This window comes from Amblyomma americanum, chromosome 3 (genome assembly GCF_052857255.1).
Source record: "Amblyomma americanum isolate KBUSLIRL-KWMA chromosome 3, ASM5285725v1, whole genome shotgun sequence".
Lineage (NCBI taxonomy): Eukaryota > Metazoa > Arthropoda > Arachnida > Ixodida > Ixodidae > Amblyomma > Amblyomma americanum.
This window is the reverse complement of record NC_135499.1, coordinates 68,826,517-68,849,157: the sequence shown is the minus strand read 5'-3', so window position 1 is coordinate 68,849,157 and position 22,641 is coordinate 68,826,517. Positions and strand designations below refer to the sequence as shown.

Here is a 22,641-nt window from a genome sequence, read left to right as displayed (position 1 = left end):
CCGTTGGTCCCTTGCCCACTGTTTAAGGGCACTCGAAACTTCTTACTCAAACTTTTTTATGCAGTTAGTCTGCACTTTAGTCGAATTTAGCGAAGAGCATATTTGTGCACTTTTCTTTCTTGATTACACACACTCGCACAAAGAAATTGGCGACTGCTAGTCGCAGCGATATAGGAGCGCCGATTATGGCAACTAGTTTCATCGCAAGGCGATGTTACCAAGCAGTAAAACGCAACTTGCAACATTTTTCTACTTTGCAGGGCTGAACCACGACCGGATCAAGGCTATGCTGCAGTGCATGGGAGAACACATAGACTCGGAGGTACTTGTCAATTCATCGGTTTGCGTTTCATGTATTCGGACAACGAGAAGCACGCAGTGCACAGAGAATGCTTGAGTTCTTTTTTTTTAGAGTATTGCCAGCTCTGAACTATATGTAACGCGTTATTTTCTTCGCAGCTCAAGGGAAAGGCTAGAGACATCATCCACAGCCAGGGGACAACCTGACCGAGGTTCTTAAGAAGCAGTGCGATGCTGAAGTGGACTTTGTGAGTACACTGTCATGAGAGTGTTCTCAAATACGTTTCTTTAGTAATTCCTTCTGTGAATCCTTCTCGCTAAAAACCACTTCCAGTTCCTCAAGTGGAATGAAGTTTATTAAAATATTCAGTTTGATTTTGAAGGCGACTCTAAGGAAGACGACGAGCATATGCGCGAGCCGCATGGTCATCGCCTGGTGCACGCTCCTGGCTAGACTATCTCACATCGAACTGCTGTTGGCCCTGCTCCCGTTAAGAAGCTTCTCCGAATAAACCCCACCTTAAAGCAACAATTACTAATAAGTGCTTGCCGAAAGATGTCTTTGGTTCATCAGTGTGCATTTCGCGTAGCTTACCAAATATTAATAGTTTTTAACAGCCTTTCGCCTGTAGGTTTTCCGACATTCCATATTCTAAAGACTGCGTTATAGAATACAGGTGCTGACCATGGTAACCGCATTATACTTACTGGAAGAGCATTGCACTACTATTGATGTGAACGCATGTTTGTGTGAAACAAAACTAACATTCACAATGCACTTTTGAAAACCTTCCACAGTATTACGAGCTTAATACTGAGATGCCGCTCAATTCGCCGCTGCGTTTGAAACAAAAAAAAGCTGCGCGTGTCAATAGAATTGCATAACCAGGCATGCGGTGCGGCCTGATCTCGGTGGCCAGAACCAACAACGCACTCCCTCACCAGAACAGGATCTGGCCACGTTGGTGTAGCTTGACCACAGCCTCCTATGATTAAATAAATTAACCCTCGGCCCTCAGTTCGCAGCGGCTGCGGAGCAACTGACTTAGGCGGCGGCCAGACCTGTCACGCAGTGTAGGGTGCTAAAGATCTCTGCCTCCGGACTGGCCGCCATACGAAATTGAGCCTGGCAACTTTTAAATCTAGTACCTTATCCATTAAGGCTATCCAGGAGGGCTGTTCGAGCAACTAGCGGGTATTAAATGGGATGCCATGAGCCTTAGTAAGGTTAGGAGTACAGATGAGATGTACACAGTACTAACGGGCGGGCACGTTCTTTGCTATCGCGGATTACAAGTGAGACGAGAACTAGGTGTGGGATTCCTCATCAATTACGATGTATCTGGCAACATGCTGGCAACAGCTGGCATCAGTACAGTGTACTGATGGGCGACTTCAAAGCGAAGGTAGGCAATAAGCAGGCCAGAGACCATGTGGTAGGCGACTATGGCGACTATCACCGGCACGCTGGTCGGTGATCGTACAAGGTAGTTCGTAGTATAAAGAGCACCAATTGTGTCTTCGCACGCTCAAGAAGTACTTTGGTTTGGGCTAGTTGGTGCATCGCTTCTAAATGCGCCTGTCCTGTTGTGTTCTTGTGTCTCTTTTGTCCTTGTGCTTTTCGCGCCGTCCTGACATCATCTAGAAGCTTCGCATGCTCGCCCGGCGAAACATTCCCGGCTGTGCCAGTCAACTTCAAACTACTTAACGGAAATCGTTTATTGGGGACGGTAGACAAGGTACAAGGCAGTTAAGAAAAATTGCTGATGGCCTAGCTCTGTTAGGCCAGGATATAGGTAGCGAAAGCGCGGAGATTTCTGCATCGGAAGAGTGCATTCGCTAGATGCGCCTTTATTCATGGTTAAAGCTTGAGCCGTCGTAGCGGAGTGGCAGCGTCTCCGCCTCAAACGCCAAAGGCCTTGCTTCGATTCCGAGCCTCAGCACAGGATGTTTTTTTTTTATTCAGTGAGTGGGCGGGGGGTTTCAGTGGCTCCCATAGATGCCGCCACCGAATACGTTGGTTAGCGGTGAAGCGCAGGCTGTGTTAAGGCGCGTTTATGCTCCGGCGTGGCGCGCGCGCGCGCGCTGCACGGCGACGTCACGTCGGCCAAAGCGACACCCTCTATACTCCAACTGCGCTTGACCGGCGAAGCGTTCGGCGGCTTCGGCGCACTCTGACCGCACTGGCGGAGACTTGGAGCATGTCTCTATTTCGCGCCGCATGCGCCAGCCGCCGCCGACCCGGCCAGACTGATTCGGCTCCGCTGCGAGGTGCGTGTTGTGACGTAATTCAAAAGCTTTGGCAGTTGGGCGGAGCTGTTTTTTTTCGAGCTCTCGGCTTCACGGTACAGATCACAGTACATCCATTCACAGTACAGATCTGCAGGTACATGCAAGTGGGCGAGAGAGCCCCATCCAGTGGACCCGCTCGATTCAGCGGAAGCCGTTGAAGCGCCGTGCGTCGTCTTTAGTTTCAAGCCGCCAACTTTAAACGCGACTGCCCTTGAGCACCATCCGTTTCTCGTGGCAAAAAAATAAATAACTTGGCCCTTGCAACGATGGGATACCTCGACGCCGCCTGTTTCACCGTGCAACCGCACCGTTCAAGGAATCACAGTCCGTTGTCCCCAAAGCCGCGGCCAGCCTCTGGTGGGCGCAACGCGCCGTCCTGGTCCTGGCCCCTCGCGACTCCCCACACTGGGTTTATGATATTTAGTTTGCAACGGCTGCTCACTGAGGAAGGGGGCAACGACCCGCCGGCGCCTAACCTAACCGTGCTCCCTCAAAAGAATCGCAGGCTCTGTGGGGCTGAGGTCGTTGAAATGCGGACCGGAGTTTTTGCGAGAACTACGTCGTCGGGTTCGGGAACGGGATCCATCGTAGCGCTGGCAAGACGCTGGTGCAAACGTAAACGAAGCGACGGTAGAGACCCCCGATAGATGCCTTCAACTTGCGGCGGCGGTAGCTTTCATTTCGGCTGCTGCTAGACCGCACCGCTAGCCACCAGAAATCACGGAGTCTGTGTTTACGTCCCGTTTCACGTCACTCCGTCCTATGACGTCATAAGAGTTCTCCGTGACGTCATAAGAGTTCTCGAGCTTGAATCGCAGCGGCGGGAAAAACGTTTTCAACTTCGAATCTAAATTGTATTGAAATAAATGCATCTTTCGCCCCGGACAAGCGGCAACAAGGCCATGAAATGCCGAATTATCCGATTATTCTAACAAAAAAAAATTGTTAGAGTTCTCCTCAGTGCCCCTTTAAAACCTTGCCACATTTCCTATAGTTCAGATGACATCGGTAATCGCCAAGTGCGGCTCCTGTTTAGTAGTACGACAGCGAACATCGCTGCAATATTGCAGTCATAGATACGAGCCTATATTGTCGTTATGGATTATGAAAATCTCGCTATTCGTAAATTTTTTCGAACACTTGTTTAGTTTTAACGAATTAGCCAGTCACCCAGTCTCCCTCTTCCGTCTAAAGAACGACTTTACTAGAAAATTGTTAGCATCTCAATCTGTGCATGGCCTCTCCCACAAAACATACGGTGAAACGCCAAAAAAGAGCGATGTCTCCTCATTTCCTCATTTCAGTTTACTGTATACAACAAAATGTTTTCGAGCAGGTTTGCAATTTAAACTGCAGACATGGCTTATTGGGCATAGATTTTGCTGATGAATCGACGCAGATGTAAACATGATGGTAAATAGACAATTTTTTCTTGGCAGTGACACCCTGAGCAAAAATCTTTGCGAGAGTCACTCGATAAGTGCACCTTGAATTAGATTTTTTTTCCCTTTCACAGGGCGACCTGCTCAAGGCGTTTTTCTCCGTGAGTAGATTTTCACTCACTTTTTAATTGCTGAAGCGTACTCCCTGCATCATTAAACACATCTCTGCCCGCACTCGTCTATACCTACTGCAGTGCATAAACACCGACTTTAGTGACATCTGCGCCGTTAACTTCTCGGCTCAGGTACGTTAGAACAAAGATTGACAGAAAAACAGTGACGTTCTTCAGATACCACGCCCAGTAATACATTGCTGAAACTGCCCCGAAAAGGGTTACCTCATCGAACCTTGCAGGAAAAAGGGTGCCTGGTTTTAAACGGAAACGTACGAAGCGCTCATTGATCTGTTATCTAAATTTGTGCTTCTCCTTCAGTAGCGCTCCTTGGTTTTCCATCGTAAAACATTCCTATTAAAAGCTTTGATGCTGCGTTACTGTATTCTCCCGCTTTCACAGAACACATCATAATATACACGAAATATACCGCAAAATAATTACTCACAACCAGTATTTACTCCTGTGCCCACGTAATTTTCACGCCTTTGAATTACGTAATGTTATTGCGCCGATAGTTCCGACCCGCATGTGACAATCAGCTGCAGTGGTAAGGACGCAGGCAAACAAACATCTCATTTATATTCTTGTTAATGGAACCAATAAGTGGAATATCAATTGCAGCAGGAAGCAAAATACGGGGCTGCTAATGACTTTCGCCCTCGACAGCTCTATACTTTTCTGCAAAAATAAAAAGAATGGTTGAATAGAAGGACAATTAGGGCGCATTTATCTCCGAGGTGAACTGGGTTGGGTAGAATGAGGCGCAAAGAACACGGTACGGAAAATAATGCTCACGGAGCGGTTAGCATTAAAATAGGGCATTAAAAACAACGACTTTAGCGACGTCTGCGCCATTCATGTTTCTGATAAGGTCCATTTGCACAGAAATGAACGGCACTAAAAAGGTGCCATAAGTTTTGCTCTAGTTCAGGAGCAAAATCTGCTCCAGTAACGCAAATGTGCATATAAATTTCACAAACCTGCCACTTCGAACTATTACGTCGCCTCTTGAGTTCAATTTTTGTCGCAATTTTACTGCATTCTCTGAGTGAAAGAGTACAACGCTGCCTCAATATCACTGACATAACGGCGCCGATGTTGTGTTACAACCTGAGTAAAAGCTTTCTTAGCGTTTTGAACCAGTGGAGGTTAAGCGTGGAGACGACGAAGGGTATAGTGGGCTCCCTATGGCACTGAGTTAACTAGAGAGCAGCAATTTTTAACAAGAGGATGCAGACGGCTCTGAGAGAATTAAAAAAAGAGCTGCAGCACTGAAGAGAAGAGCACTTGGCCAGCTCGCCGAAGTAGTTGCGTTCGTGCGTTATCACTCGGATACTTTAGAAGAGTCCCAGAGGGCTTGGAAGCAGCAACAAAAAAAAGAGGGAGGAAGACGTAAGCAAAACATGAGAGCGCACACATGCTCAGCGCGTGCCTGAATGTGGTCACCACCGTCGCGCTTGCTGGCCGAAGGTAATTCCGCACTCCACGCGCTTGCAATAGGAGAGATGTAAAAGACCCCGGAAAGGCCCTCGCAGAGTCTACAGGACAAAGCTAAAAGAAATCAATCGAAACAATTGGCTGGCCAAGCATGGCTCAAGAAGAAGGCGTGGGATTCAGTCAGACGCAAAGCAATCAACGCATTATGTTGCGTAGTGGGCGATTCCTAATCTAAACGGGCGTCCGTTTTGCGCACTGAATCACCTAAAGATGGAGAGAAAAGATCTTTTCACAAACCCAACTGGTCATTGTGAATTCCACATGTACGGATAAAAAAATAAGTACAACCCTATCTGGCATTTTTCTCGCTCTAGACAGCTATTTGGGGGGCCCGAAGCTTCAATGAATTATTCTTTGAACTTTACTTATAACTGCTCATTAGACAAGGAACACAGGGCTCCCCAAAACGGAAATCCGGTTACTCACACTCTGTTCTTGAGTTGTTTTAGTGGGTCGCGATAATAGCGCGGACGAGGAAGCGGCCTTATGAGCCGATGATGACAGCTGTAATCAATAAAAGGTCTCACCTTAAATGCACTCAGTGATTAAGAAAGACTCTGATAACAGACCAGGGGCTTTCTAGTAGCACGAATGATTTTTGACGTGCCGCTGCTTTTTCTTTCTTTCAGGCCGAGGAGGCGGAAGCCATCACAAAGACGTGCAGCGAGTGCAAGCCTGGCCAAAGTTGACGTGGATCTATATGCCTAGTGACGCGTCCAACGCAGTGTTCGGAAAGCAGCCACTTTAGTTTTGCAGAACTTCATGAAATAAATGTTGTCGTTGAACCGATAGATGGGCGATAAATAATTTATGGGCCCCACCATTGCGATCTGCAGCGCGGATCTTTCCACCGCGCACGCAGACGCACATTTTGCTTCAAAAGGCTTGCGGTTGTTCCCTCCAACACCGCTGTATTCATGTGCTAAAGCAGGAAAGCATCGTGAGGGGTAAATTTTCTCAGAAGAACTAGTCGTTTGTACAATTGACAGTTTTCGACAGGCGAAATCAGCAATGTGCGGCAACGGTAGCGATTCAGCCGAATGTTCCTCTCCCGCCATAGCTAGCGCGAACGTATACGCCTTCATCGTCTTTTGGCCGCAGGTTCTACGGCAGAACCGTACATGTATAATGAGGAAGCGTAGCCGCATGAGGAAGACATGTGCTCCATATGCTACATGTAGTCTCGCGAGATGAGTGCCACCCCATGTGCGCGTAGTCTCCTCTAACCCAGGCCACTCCAAGCAATTTATTGCATTATGCGGGGGCTCAGTAGTTACGGCCAGAGGTGGGCAAATGCCTTCACTTTTACTTTTCTTCTCTCACCCTCAAATTAAAATTCATGGCCCTCCCGCACCCTTGCCCTCATTTTGAAAATGGATCCGGCCCTCCCTCGCCCTCACCCTTACTAACAGTCATTTTAAAATTCGACTTGTATTTTCTAGTCTGCAACTTTTGGCGATATTGCTGAGTAATAAACATACAATACAAGCCTTCAAGGCTCTGTTGAACGAGAGGCTAGATGCTTATACTGTTGTGTGTGAGCTGTTTGGCTAATACGTGAGACAAAACCGAGACAGTTAAGAGTTGGGCCCTATACTATCACCCTGGCTTTACTTCTGGAACGCACTGCATGCATACATGTGCCCTGCAGTTATAGCATTTCATTGTTATCTATATTTATTTTGCTTATACTGCAATGTCCACTGGTGATTTTAGCAGGGTGGGATACAGATAAGTAAGCGCAACGTAATAACACAGGCAATGAACAAAAGAACAAAGTAGAATAAAGTAGCTTGAAATTTTTGGAAAATAAGCATACACAACAGATTTTTAAACAATACTGGAAAGAAACGTCAACTTAGAAGATTTAGAAACGTGGTCATTGGTTAGGAGATTCCCTTCAATTACTGTTCGTGGAAAGAATACTTAAAACGGTTATTGCGCCTGGTAAATGGCGTTACTGTGCGCCAATGTATTTGCCTAGTGGCGTAACGAGATGAAAACGAAATTATTCTCGTGAGATCTGTCTTATAGTAACCGTTAATAAATTCAAAGACGAAGTATAGTCGTGACACACGGTTTCTTTGCGTTAATGGGGGCAGGTCCGCTTTGGTTAACAGTTCTGCCACATACGTACGTCCAAATCTGTTTTAATTGAAGCGAGTTGCTTTTCATGGCACCATTTCTATCTTATTAGTGTAGGTTTTAGCGAAAGTGTCCCAAAAAACGCATGCATAGTATAGTATCGGCATAATTATGTTTTTGTATGCGAGCAGTCGGACAGAAGGAGTAGGAAGTCTCAAAGCTCTCCACAGAAAGAAAACTTTGCGCTTAACATTAGCCACTATGTAGTCAATGTGCTTAGTCCAAGTGAATTCATTAGTGATAAAGAGTCCGAGATACTTATAATGTATCTCCAGAAAAGCTTGAAAAAAATTCCAATAGGTTGAATGGTTAGGCTTTTTATCTAAAGCGGCGTCTGCAGTAGTGAGCAGTACAGCTTTGTGGTCCGATACTCTATCTACTATCTGGCTATTTGTTTTGGCAGTAATTGATCCGCTAAGAAAAAAAGAGGTCGAGCATTGATTGAAAATTACCCTGAAATGTGCTATTTTCTTCTCGAATCTGCAATAAGTCGAAGCCAAAAGCAATGTCCAACATAGCTTCACCTTCGGGGTCGTGCTTTTTAACTGAAAAAGTTGACCAGTCTACTTCAGGCAAATTAAAATGTCCTGACAGTATAATACGATTATCGGGTTTAACATTCGTGCACGAATATTTTTTCAGTTCCTATAATACGGCAACGGTAGAGCTGGAGGGCCTGTACATTGCCCCAATAATATATCTAACGTTTCCACAGTACATTGTGCGAAAAATGCACTCTACATTGGGTACATCAGGCATTGGTAAAATTCACAGGGATTATTTAAACCGAATGCTGACATCTTCACCTCTACCATCACGATTCTTTCGGTACGAACTGTAGCCAGTGGTAACGAACTCACTGTCAAACATTGTTAAGCCAAGTTTCTGTCAAAACCGCTATTTCAGGCTCGTGCAAAAGTAGAAGGGCCTCCAGTTCACTTGTCTTGTTTATGACACTTCTGCAATAAACATTTAGTATTTTCAGGGTCTGAAGTCTCATAGTCCGGAGTCGGTTTGATTTCTTTCTAAGCCTAAAGCGAGGAGCTCTTGTTTCATCCCAACCATACAGTACGGTTTTAACGCTTTGCGTGTCATAAATTAGCTTTAAAGCTTGGCGCCCTCTTTGGCCAACGGACATATGCAAAAGTGATCATCTCCTTTGTTCTCTCCCCTTTCTATCTCTCCCTCCGTTCCCCTTCCCGCGTGTAGGGTAGCATACTGGGCGCTGCCTAGTTAACTTCCCTGCCTTTCCGTCTCTCTCTCTCTCTCTCTCTCTTGGCGCCCGCTTTCCCCTCTTCTTCACAGCTTTTCCATTGCTGCTTCAGTATTTCCCTAACTCGTTTAGAAAAGTCCTCAGCTAATGATTTTGAGCTTTTTTGGTGTTTAGATCTTCAGCTGATTTTGGTGTTTTGAGTTATCGTAATTTCTAAATTTTTCCACAGAAGTCCAGGAGTTTGAAAACGACTGGTCGCGCCTTCTTTATTTCTTTTTTACCCACCCTCTGGCATATTTCCACACCACTCACTGTTAAACCTTGTTCCAGAAAAACACACCATAAATTACTTCCTTTCCCGGTTCCTCGCTAGTCTCCTCACTAAGCTGTTTTATTTCTTAAATGATCAGGTTACTTGGCCTGCCTCTGTTTCCTAAATCGTCTATCTGGTTCCTAACTGTACTAAGCTGCTCCTGAAGTTCCGATATTGCCGATTCCATGCCTTTTACCTACGTGGCTAAGACATTTAGGCCCTACAGCTATTTCTCAGTGCCTTCAATCCACAGCGTTAAACCGAAACGTTGATTCTCAATTATGTTTTGAGACGCCTGCAGGCCCCCCATTGCTGAATTAATCTTGCTCTGGCCTTCTAGCAATTCCGATAGCATTTGCTTTTTAATCGGGCCAGGATTTGTTTCAACACCGCCACAAGGCAACAGAATTTTTGATAATGCGATCACGCAAGAAAGGAAACGCTGAATACACAGTGGGCAGGGCAGCAGCACTAGAAAGCGATCATCACTCCCGCAGCAATGTGCAGATTTGGAATCACTAACCTGTATGGCAAAGCAAAAAGGATTGCTTAGTATGCTGCCTCGTTTGCTGCCATGCCCACTGTGCTAAAATGGGCTCCTAAAATCAATCAGCGCATTGTTGTGTATGTGTACAAAAACTAATGTAAGAGTAGTTAGAAAACAATTCAATAGCGTTTACCAGGATAATTACAATAAATGCTAAGCACAGAATAGACCAAGAACGAGGAAATTTTGTAGGCCGCTTAATTACCATCACCAGACGACATTGCGATTGCACTGGATCTTTTCAGTTTCACTGCTTCTAATTTTCCGCCATTTCGTGCAGTTTGCTACATGCTCGTCTGATGACACTTCCACGCCCACGGTTGGAAAATGATGAAGCCCACGCTTCCAAACTACAGCGTGAGAGACTGGCCCTTTCAACAACAACTCTCGTGAAAGCGGCTACGTGACGAAGACAATGACATTGCAAGCACAGCGCGAGAGTTGGTCAGTTCGTAAAGTCATGAGGTTAGTGTTCCTTCCAACTGATTGTTCAAATTAGGAAAATGTATCAACCGACCGACTTTAAGCTGGGGCGGCAATCCTTCTTGGTGATTCGCTCAGCGTATACTTCTCGTTTACTGCTCTCTTTTTGCGATGTGTTTCGTGGCGTATCCTAAATGCTTTATAAATAATTCAGTTAATGTAAATAACATATATTTTCAATCTTACAGATGTCATACTTAAAGAAACGCTGTGGCAACGGCGTAGTGGTCTGAAGTAGCAGCCAGCAGAACTGATTTTTTAGTGCCGCCGCGAGTTCGGATCCCGCTCCCCCAGATTTAATTTTTTTGTTTATTTTGTGTCTTCCCCCGTTGCGGTGCCGGTGTTGTATCCCGTACCGTTGGGGAACTGCCCGGTCCGACTGCCCGGAGCAGCCGGAGCACCACCACGTCAAGCACCCGCCACCTACATACTTCGACCAACTCCCCTTTATTCCAGTTCAATGATGAATATATATACAGATGTGCGAGTCAGCTGACCAGATAGGGCGCATGCCTAGCGCCACCTAGTTTATACAAACATAACTACAGAATACAATACCACATTATTCCCCCTCAAAAGAGTTAGCAACTAACACTGGAAAAACACAATAAACACTCAATGTCTTTCATAGTCTTTAAACCACACTGGTGGTCTTCTTTGTCTCGTCGAATGCCTCAGTCCTGGAACGTCCCTTTCAACTGGCGTCTGAACAGATGGCTGCTGGGGTGGGTCGTGGTTCTCCTGCTGTGGTTCGCCAAGTGGTTTTGCTGATTCAGGCGAACAACTTTTCGGAACTGTAGGTGGTGGAACTGGTTGGGGGCAAGGTACCAGCCGACTCCGATTCCATGTGCGGCCATCATTGAGCTTGTAGGTATCTTGACCACATTGGTCCACAATGGTGAATGGACTCGAGTAGCTCAGAGCGCCCTTAGGCACGTGACCAGGCAACTTGACTCTCACCGGTTGACCTGTTGTTAGTGGAGAGTACTTTGCAGCTCGTCGACGGTCAGTGTAAGTCTTACTTGCTTGTTGCCTTTGTGCTACTCTGCTGTGGATGGACTTCATCGCTGCCTGCGGATCTTGAAAAAACTCTTTACCTGGCGCTCCTACAAGATCAAGTTTTGTTCTGGGATGACGGCCGTGAAGAAGGACGGAAGGCTTCACTCCTGTGGTCGCATGCGGTGTGAAACGGTAGACTCCCAGGTATTCGGTGATAGCTTCCTTCAAAGGCCGATGTTCCTGTGCGCAGACTTGAACGTACTCTTTGAGTACTCAATTAAACCTCTCTACCTGCCCGTTAGCTTGCGGATGATGGACTGCCGAATACGTATGAGCGATGCCACGTTCCTTGAGGAAACTGTCAAACTCCAAGGCTGTAAACTGAGCACCATGATCACTCACAATCTCGTCTGGATATCCTTCCCTGCTGAAGATGCTTCGCAGAAAGGAGATGACTGTTGCAGTTGTCACCCTTGCTGAGAAACAAACCTCAGGCCACTTGCTGTAGTAATCGATGGCTGTAATGGCAAAACGGCAATCTGCCGGCACTTCGGAAAAAGGGCCCACAATATCGATGCCTAGCTTCTGCCATGGTGCAGATGGGAATGCAACTGGCTGCAGAGGTGGTGTCACGGGTTTTGCAGACTTGTCAACAGATTGGCATACCGCGCAGGATGCAATGAATTGTTCTACTTGCTTGCACATAGCAGGCCACCAGTATTGCTCACGTAGTCGCTGCTTTGTCCTCGTTATTCCCGGATGAGACTCGTGGGCTGCGTCAAGAAGCCGTGCTACGAGGGACGAAGGTACTACAAATTTGTCACCACGAAGCAGGAGGTCTCCAACGACTGAGAGCTCAGTTTGCACCCGGTAGAACGGAACTGCTTCAGCAGGCAACATCTTCACTGCGGGCCATGCCGATGTCACCCACTTTATAACCTGCTGCAGCAACGGGTCCTGCATCGTTTCAATGACAAACTCTTCATGAGTAATGCATGTTGAGACAACACAAACAGTCTCTTCTTCCTCTTCCTCCACACGACCTGGAAGGGGCATCCTTGAAAGAGCATCAGCAACAGTATTCTTGTCACCCTTGTGAAATTCAATCGTGAAGTTGTATGCCAACAGCCTGGCGTGCCACCTCGCAATCCGGAACGGTCGGCGACCTACTCCCTTTGTACTAAGGAGTGTGACCAGAGCCTGGTGATCGGTGCGTAATATGAATGAACGACCCCAAAGGTACACTCTCCAATATTCGCATGCCCACAAGCAAGCAAGGGCTTCCAATTCCCCTACAGAATACTTCTGTTCCTGTGAAGTAAGCCTGCGAGAAGCAAAAGCAATCGTCACCAGTTCATCATTCCTTGTCTGTTGCAACACTGCTCCCAAGCCAATGGATGAGGCATCCGTAGTGACAATAATGTCACCCGCAGGATCAAATAGCTGTAAACATCTTGTGGCCAGGGAACATTTCAGTTGCTCGAAACAAGCTTGTCTTGCAGGGTTCCATGTGAATGTGGCATTCTTACGTAGCAACTCTCGAAGAGGCTCGACAACCACCGCATAGTCAGGTATAAATTTGGCGTAGTAGCCTACCATGCCCAAGAATGAGCGCAGAGTACAGACATTTGTTGGGGCTGGCACAGCCTTGATGGCGTCAATGTTACTTTGTAAAGGGCGTATTCCCTTGTGACTGATCCTGTGACCAAGGAAGTCGACTTCTTGCACATTAAAAATGCATTTGTCATTCAACTTCAATCCAGCCTTTGCAATCAAGTGCAAAACTTGTTTCAAATTCTTGAAGTGCTCTTCACGTGTGCTTCCGTACACAATGACATCATCTATGTAGCACAAAGTGTTTTTGCAGTTCTGCAAAATAGTGGCCATCATTTTCTGAAACGCAGACGGTGCTGATGCAAGACCGAAACAGACGCGCTTGAATCTGTACAGTCCACTATCGGTTATGAAGGTAGTCAGTTCCCTGCTTTCAGGGCTTAGCAGAACTTGGTGATATGCAGCTGCTAAATCAATCTTTGAAAAGTAATTTGCGCCATGAAGTTTGTGCAATATTTCTTCCGTGTGCGGCAGTGGAAATTTGTCAACGACAATCGCTTTGTTTGGTTCGCGCAGATCGACACAAATTCTTATCTTGCCGTTTTTCTTTGCTACTACTACGATTGGAGACACCCATTCAGACGTGTCAATCTTTTCTATGACATCTTCTTGCTCAAGGCGCTGCAGCTCTTCGCGTACTCGGTCTCGCATTGAAAATGGCAAACGCCGCAACTTAGCAACAACAGGCGTGATTCCTTCTCTTATCTTGACCTTATGGACAAAATTTGTTGCAAGCCCTAACTTGCCATCAAACAAGTGCGGAAACTGGCAAAACAGTTCACGGTCAAGGCCTTCTGGCGCTTGCGTAATATGGGTGCATTGCAATGACGTACCGTTGATTTGCAGACGCAGCGTTTCGACAGCGTCGATGCCGAGAATGTCAGTACCGTCCTTGACGACGTAGAAGAGAATGTCGGCCTGCCGATCCTGGAAGATGACTGGCGCCGTGAAACACCCCTCGATGGTTATTCTGCGGCGAGAGAAATCGTAGAGTGACGCTGATGTTGGCTGCAAAGGGAAGCGTTTCAACCTTGAATACGTGGCGTTCGACAGAATGGAGACAGCAGAACCCGTGTCTACGAGGAAACGTATAGGAACATCTTGTACGAAGACTTCTGTGTGTATCCCTCCTTTGCACTGCCGGTCGAGAAGCAACACGTTGAGATCGCCGGATGCACTGCAGGTGTCGACTTCTCGGACAGCAAGGGCCCTTTCGTCAGGCATGCCGCTTCTACAGACACGCTGAAAATGTCCTCGTTTGCCACATTTGCTGCAAGTTTTACCCCGCGCCTTGCATGTCTTGGAATCTGCAAGATGCCCTGAAGACCCGCAACGGAAACAGGACTTCGGCTGCTGCGAACGCGGTAACTGCGTTTCTGAGCGGCATGGCATCCGATGTTTTTCGACCTTTTGAACGCTCGCAGCCGATGACTGCAGCTCAAGTGAGTATTTCGTGGCTTCTTCGATACTGTTTGCAATAGCCAGTGCGCGTTCAAGAGTGAGCGAAGTGCCTTCAAGCAGTAAGCGTTCCCGAAGAACAGGGTTGCACGTTTTCGCTACAAGTTGGTCACGAATAAAATCGTCAGCCTGCTTACCGAAGTCGCAACTTAATGCCAGCTCACGCAACGCCGTGACGAACGCTGTTGCAGTCTCCCCGGGCAGTTGGGTGCGTTGTCCGAACCGATGCCGCTCCACGACGACGTTCGTTTTAGAAGTGAAGTAAGCGTCCAACGTAGCCACCGCTGCATCGTACTCGTCGCTCGTACCGCTTCCTTCCTTTCCTTCTGTAGGCGGCGTCGACGATTTCTCCTCCGGCAACGCGTAGTACAAGCGTTGGCCTTCCACAACCAAACAGTGTAGCAGCAAAGCTTTACGGCGCGCAGGTGGGTGAGCGTCGCTCCCGGACGCCAGGAGATAGTTCTTGAAAAGGCGGTGCCACTGCGTCCAAGGAATGGCGGGCTTCCCGGGCGTCGGCAGGAACTCGGGCGGTTGATGCAGGCTCATTGCTTCCGCGTTCGGTTACTTCACCACTCGTCGCCAACTGTTGTATCCCGTACCGTTGGGGAACTGCCCGGTCCGACTGCCCGGAGCAGCCGGAGCACCACCACGTCAAGCACCCGCCACCTACATACTTCGACCAACTCCCCTTTATTCCAGTTCAATGATGAATATATATACAGATGTGCGAGTCAGCTGACCAGATAGGGCGCATGCCTAGCGCCACCTAGTTTATACAAACATAACTACAGAATACAATACCACACAAATTAGGAAAATGTATCAACCGACCGACTTTAAGCTGGGACGGCAATCCTTCTTGGTGATTCGCTCAGCGTATACTTCTCGTTTACTGCTCTCTTGCTGTCTTTTTGCGATGTGTTTCGTGGCGTATCCTAAATGCTTTATAAATAATTCAGTTAATGTAAATAACATATATTTTCAATCTTATAGATGTCATACTTAAAGAAACGCTGTGGCAACGGCGTAGTGGTCTGAAGTAGCAGCCAGCAGAACTGATTTTTTAGTGCCGCCGCGAGTTCGGATCCCGCTCCCCCAGATTTAATTTTTTTGTTTATTTTGTGTCTTCCCCCGTTGCGGTGCCGGCTTTCCGCTGCAGTGAGGCCTTTATGCGGTCGTTTAAAATAAAATATTACTGAGACCACTTAAAAATAAAACAGCTCGTTAAAATTAAGCATTTGGGCTGAATAATAGTATCCACAAACTACCCGAGTCTGGAGTGAACAATTCTTGTGGTTGCCATTTTAGTGCTCTATTGCTTCCAATTCGCCCAAAACTGGTTGTCTGTCTGTCCGAAGCCTGCTTCTAGTATGTGGGCCACCTTGATCGCGCGACGTTGTGACGTCATCACAAGCTGCCCATCGGATTGTGAGAAAACTGTGCACCGTGGCAGTTCAATTAATGATCAGTCGCGAGAGATTCCTCAGGAAAAACATAGGTCTCACAAGCCCCACCGATGGCAGCACCTGCCATCGCAGGGCAGTGGCGCGTAGCTTAACCGCTGCACCACTGCGCCTGGAGCGGAATCAGGATTCCCAGGTGTCTGTGAATGTAGAGAACGACCGATTCTACCGCAGTAGAAGTCTAATATGATGCAATAACACGCAAACTTACATCGTATGATATATCAACCAAAGCAAGCATGTTCAGACAAAGGAACAGCATAGAAATCAAGATAAACCATGCGAAACAAGACTAACGATGCTAACGCACGATAATTCATGGTTTCATCGCCGAGCCTGCCAGCAGCAGCTATTGCTCTATATTTATTTGTTTTTGTCCTACGGCCCCCACATCATTCTCTGACTATGGAACAAAGTCGCCTCTAAGACTTAAACTACCGCCACATGAGCATGGCGCCATATACCTACGAGTAAATCAACAGAGGGGTACACGGGGATGAGCTGTGTGAAGGCATTGCGATACAGGTGGGGTTGGAAGAACATACGACAAAGTAAGAACGATAAAAAAAGAGAGCATGGAAAGAATGAACAGAAGAAAGAGCGAACGAAGGCTTGAATCACCGTGGCTTGAATGCACCCCTATGGATGCTGACGCGTTCAAAGCTTTTGAAGGACCTGGATATTCCGCGAACGAATTCTCGTTTCTTTTTACATGGTGCACGAAAGCAGAATACACGTGCTGTTCGAGAAACGCTGTGGCAGAGCCTCGAAATGGCGCTTATTGGCCCCTACGGCTGAAAGGGAGTCGTATTGTGGCTGCCAGCATATATTTATTTCTCGATAGCTAAAGTGCGGCGCACATGTGTGGACACACCTTAGAACCGAAGTTTTACTGCAGAACGCCGACTCGAATGGTTTTATATTTCAGAACGGCTTTATAACTTAAGAATGGTTTGAGAGCAGGCGTGTGCTTTGGTGATAGCTAGTTAGCGCTTGCGCATTGCAGAGAAAGAGCTAGAGCTGTAAACCGTTAGGCCTTTGCGTTTAGTCTTTCAAGGCAACAGGATACGACCGAAAACGTAATTAGTAAGAACCTGTGAGACACTCTAAAAACAATCGGTAATGAGATAATTCTGTTGTTGAAAGAAATGCGCTGACATAACGTAGTTGGGATTGCTTACAATGTGATAAGCAATGGAGTGACAGCCGATGCTTACAAGGATTAAGACAGCGTGGTTAGTTATCGCCACTGCTGTGCATGATTTGCATGATCTAAACTGAAAACACGCTACAAGGCAGTCAGGACAGACAGGCAGGGCAGAACGGTGGTCCTAAAATTGACATACAGAAAACCAAAGTAATGTTCAGTAGTCTTTAAAGGGAACAGCAGTTCACATTCAGTAATGAGGGGCTGGAAGTGATAAGGGAATAAGTCTACTTAGGGCAGGTAGTTACCGCTGGTCCTGATCATGAGGGAAATAACTAGAAGAATGCGAATGGCGTGGAGCGGATATGGCACGTTTTCTCAGATCATGAATGGCAGTCTACAAATATCCCTCAAGAGAAAACCATACGACAGTTGTATCTTACCTGTACTCATTTATGCGGCAGAAACGTGGAGGCTAACGAAAAGAGACAAGCTTACATTAAGGGTAACCCAGCGTGCAATGGAAAGAAAAATGAAAGGTGTAGCGTTAAGAAACCGGAAGCGGGCAGGATGGGTGAGGGAACAAACAGCGATTAATGACATCCGAGTCGAAATCAAGAAAAAGAAATGGGTTTGGGCAGGGCATGTAATGCAAAGGCAAGATAACCGCTGGTCCGTAAGGACAACATAGTAAATTCCAAGAGAACGTAAGCGTAGCAGGGGGCGGCAGAAGGTTATATGACAGGAGGCACTGCGCTATTGAAGCAGAACGACCACACAGTTAATACTCGCAACACAGACACTAGGTTAATTCCCCCCTTTTCGCACTGACTATAATTTCCAAGCATTACAGCACTATCTTCCAATTATTTTAAATAGATATAAAGATATAAATAACCCTACTAAGAAAGCATTGCGTGAATTATTTCTTCAGAAATAATTCGTGACTTTTCATTCGCGCCCAAGTACAGCTGTTCCCTTGTATGTTTTGCAAATTTCTTTTTTGCACTTCGGTATTTTCATTAATGATGATGTTGGCCTTTTTGACAGTCCTGTTTTTCTGAAAACTGTAACCTGATTATGTGTTCGCTTTTTATTTTGTGTATGTAAAGATTTTCAACTGAATCTGCTCCTTTTTTTTTTTACTGAGTCTGCTCTGTGCCTTGTAACGGCTGCCTGGGCCTCGTCAAGCTGTTTACCTACAGATTTTTGTCCAGGCAGCCAGCCAGAATTTTCTGGGAAATAAATGGAATTCAACTGAAAAAAAGGTGGGCGGATGAGATTAAGAAGTTTGCAGGCAAAGGGTGGATGCAGCTGGCAAAGAACAGAGTTAAGTTGAGAGACATGGGGAAAGCCTTTGGCCTGCAATGGGCGTAGTCAGGCTGACAATGATGATAAAATAACTGGAACTGTTGGAAGCGGCAGTGCTCAGTCACCAAATTTCACCACCCAATCCCATTTTTTCATCTAAAGAAGCCAAACATCTGCAACAAGCAACTGGTTTCCTGGTACAACAGCCGAAGTGGCTGCAAACACTTTGTTCTCCTGAAAATGCTGCACAAGAGCTCTGTTGTCAATTCTGCTACAACTTCCGCTACTATGTGCGGGACGCGCCGCGTGAGCTCTTGAATGGAGAGAGGCCAAGGAGCCCTGAAGAAGACGGATGGGGAAAGCAAATTTTCGGATTTGCACGGAAAGACTAATGGCTAACAGGGCGAAAAAGAAATGACATGTAGAAAACCTGAACGGGGTAGTAAAGAGGGCTAAAAACAAGGTTGAGTAGGCAGAGGCTGTGATCATTTCGATGAAAAGAATCTGAACCCAAGCGCGACAAAAAAGAAGAAATGAGAAATAACAAAATAATTAATTTCGATAATTAAAGAGACACTTTCGTTTTCTTTTATGCGAGAGCAGAGCTTCCTATTAAAAGAAATGCACCAGTATAATTATTCGTGTATAGTGTGCGGTAAATCCGAAGCACGCATTACGAGGTGCACCTAAGTCTGCTTACGTGCGGAAATGCGAAAGCTGTGTGCGATCCGCCACCTGCGCCATCTGCTGGGCTAGCGCTTAACGTTGCGAGCGAGTATTCAGTGGATGCTCATGACGGCGCTACGAATATACGCCAAGCACGGAGGAAATCTACCGGAAACATAGGAAATTTACCACTCGCTTGATTGGGACATATGTAATTAACATGCCGATAATTAATCATGCAGGTATCACTACAAATCTTGAAGATATGTTTTTAGCTGTACATTCACTAGACGTGCCTTTATTCAGCTTCAGACGTCGAAGTGTGATAGCGTAAACAGCATGCCGAAAAAAAAATAAGTGCGGAGGAGTGACAGCATCCCCGTTTCGCACGGCCGCTGCCAGGTTCGATTCTCAACTATACCCCAATTTTCTTTTCTTATTTTTGTTCTATAATTGGTACCATTTGTGGTGGAGACATTCTGCAGACAGATTTTGCGGAAAGATGACCTTGAACTGAGCCATCCTATGCTTTTGCATTAATGACACAGAATATTTTGTTAGAATGCAGCCCGAATGATTCACGCGTCAATACAGGTGCAGTCAATATACCGCCCACCCTATGTTTCAGTGAACGAAGGCAGTGCGAAATCAGCTTCGCTAAACGTGAGCAAAAACCAGCACGAGCAATCGTAGCGTGAGAGCAAAGAACTACTCTGAGGACGGGACATCGGACGTGAAATTCACTCCAGCCACTGCTTCTTTTTATTGGTATCTGTATCAATTCATTGCAAGATTAATTGCAAAGACGCACAGTTGCACCAAAAGTGACACAGAGAACACGAGTGGTGGCCAAACTTGGAAGACCTGCTTGCCAGCACGCGCTATCAACAGGTGCGCAACAAACTCGCCGCCAAGTGAAGCGCAAACCACGGTGGTCACGCAAACTGAAAATGGTGTCATTCCTGAAAAAGTCGAAAGCTCACGCCTCCGAGTGCTAGCTTTTCTGCGCGATGCGGGCAATCAATAAACGCATGCATGAAACCTTGAAAGCTGCCCTGGACAGCAATGATGGTTGCGGCGCGGCGTCGCTAGTGCCGGCGCTAAGGCGAGCATCAGATAATCGAGATGGATGGGACGTAAGTGCGGACCCACCCCCGCTCTTTGCTGTGCATCTGCTGGTAGAGCGTGCTGGCACGCAGTTTTGGCCAGTTTGGCCACCGTGCGCGTGCTCCGTTCCACTCTTGGTGTGCCAGTAAGTGTTATGGTCCAGGAAAAAGCTACGACGTTTTATGAATATTTCTTCAGCTCTGTGGCTGCTGCTACTGCCCGTTTCTGAGGGATCTTAGCACCCTGGCATTTATCCACTCACGTGTCTAATCTTCCGTGCCGAATTAAACTGATACTTATTTGTCTAACCAATATTACCAGGTTTGGTTTTATACTTAATATGCAAGTAACGTGATTTATGCCATTGACGGCAACAGCACTTTGCTCAAGTTTCCGGCTCATTTATTGCACATGGGCCTGTGGAAGTCCCCCATGGCTTCGCCTCCAACAATACCGCTCTTCAAGTTGCAGAAAAATATAGAGGTATGGCAAGAAGCCGCCGTGTTAATAAATTTCGATATAGAGAACACGAATAATTTTTGGAAACAATTAATATTCGCTCACCAATGCCCTAAAATGTGTCTGAGGAGGAACGAGCATAATACTTCAAATGGAAATGGTATACCTAATCTTTTTTTCAATTTTCAGAAGTTTGCATCACCTTTTAGCTCTACGTTTTATAGTGCACACTGATAAAGGTGCACATCGCGATAATTTGTTCATAGGAGGCGACGTTAAAATATTGGCTCAGAGGCTGCTGTTCGCCTGCAAGACAACGCATGCGCCGGACCTCCATATCTTGAACTGGCCAGCAAGCTTGGCTTCACTCCCGTTCTGCCTAAGCGCGAGGTGAACACGCGCTTCGCCCACGAGTACTCGGCCTTCACTGGGGCCGTAGTGAAATATCGACCGCGAGGAAAGTGAACTCCGCGCAAACCAGTGAAGCCCTGAGGCTTGCCGGAATGGCATCTGGTAAACAGATCTTTAACCTTCTGCAGCTGCCGAGAGAGCTGATTGCCCTCATCTTGACGTTCCTGGGTCCTGAAGACCTGATGGCCGTCGAAAGAACTTCGCGGGAGTTGTCAAGACTGGCTCGACTCCCGTGCGTGTTGCGAACCACGAGGTTCCTTATGAGCAACTCGGTAGATTCCTTTCGAGCCCACCTAGACGAGAGTCGGGCGGCGGCGATATCAGAGCTCGACTTGAACAATTTCGTGGCCGCCAACTCGGACACAGTGGAGAGGTGCGCCTGTAGGTGCGTCAATCTCACTACACTGCGCTGTGTGAACACCCGTCTGTGGCCGACAGCGGTTGTCCGCCTCCTTCGATACAGGCTCCGTCGTCTGCAGTTCCTCGAATGGTCAGTCCTGGGAAGCTTACCTCCGGAGGAGGATATGCTCAGCTTGTTGCACACCTCGCCTTCTTACACACGACCAATATTTCCGGAATCCCTGCGCGGCATGTACGTTGAATTGATACCGAGCGAAAGCAACATCAATTTCCTGTGCCTTTTTCACGAGCGTTGTTCAAGCTTGAGGAAATTGCATTGCCACGAATGGAGGACTCACACGCGAATTAGGGTGGGTTACGAAGTCGCATGCAGGGTGCTCGCGAGCTTCCACGAAGGCACGGCTGGAAAGTTTGAGACGTTCACCTTCACCCACGACTGCACCGCTGCAGCCCTCAGAGCGGAACGAACGGCGCTTGCTGACCCGGTCAGTGCAGCGCGTATCCCCGGAAATCTTCTCAGCATGCTCAAGGCCAGCCTCAAGATGTCTTGGAGCGTGATCCTGAGGCCTAATCCAACACCGGCAACGAACTGCGTGGTCTTAGACAGGAGAACGGCACACCTTGTCCCGGGAAACTTTTCCAGTCTCTTCATTGTGATCGAAGATGACTTGTTTGCAGCTCTCGAGTCAGCAACTAGTTACGACTGGCGCAGTAGCACGCGAGCGTTGACGTTGGTGGCTTCGCCTGCACAGACAGTGGCTAGCACATGTTCCGCAGCTGCCATGCATGCCGCGTGTTTCCTGAACTTCCTCAGAGGATGCCACAAACTGCGAGAGCTTAACCTCGCTTCGTTTCATTTCGAGGCGAACGTCGATTGCTGCGCTGCTCTGGCGGACGCCGGCCTCGTCGGTCTGTGCGCACTTGCCCTCCCCCCGTGTGCCCTCAGTCGGCTAGGCTGCCTCGAACAGCTTGCCAGGGCACGGTTCAGGCTGGACGAGCTCGACGTGCGCGCTGACGTGAGCGCGCGGCCATCGACTTGCGCCGTCTGCGACTCTCCTTTCATATGCAACGAACAGGTGTTCGAGTCGCTGCCCCTCCTAAGCTCTCTCAGGCGTCTCACCTTGTGCGACCTGCCGAACATTCAGGACCTGCGTTTTCTCAGGGGCTGCGTTGTCCGTGAACTCAGACTCCGGAACCTTGGCCTTGCGGGCTTTGCGGGCGAAGGAACCACAGCGGCCCTGACGGAGGTAAGGACCGGTAGAAATTTGCCCAGGCCAAACGTGTAGATTTGTCCTCTG

The 22,641-nt window shown here is 47.4% G+C and overlaps 1 long non-coding RNA gene across 1 annotated transcript; it reads left to right on the top strand.

The window, feature by feature from the left end:
* Positions 1 to 260: 260 nt before the first annotated feature.
* Positions 261 to 6,366, top strand: LOC144123032 (uncharacterized). Its single transcript, XR_013312972.1, has 4 exons — positions 261 to 322; positions 460 to 548; positions 4,109 to 4,135; positions 6,277 to 6,366. It is a non-coding gene; the product is annotated as an uncharacterized LOC144123032 (long non-coding RNA).
* Positions 6,367 to 22,641: the final 16,275 nt, after the last annotated feature.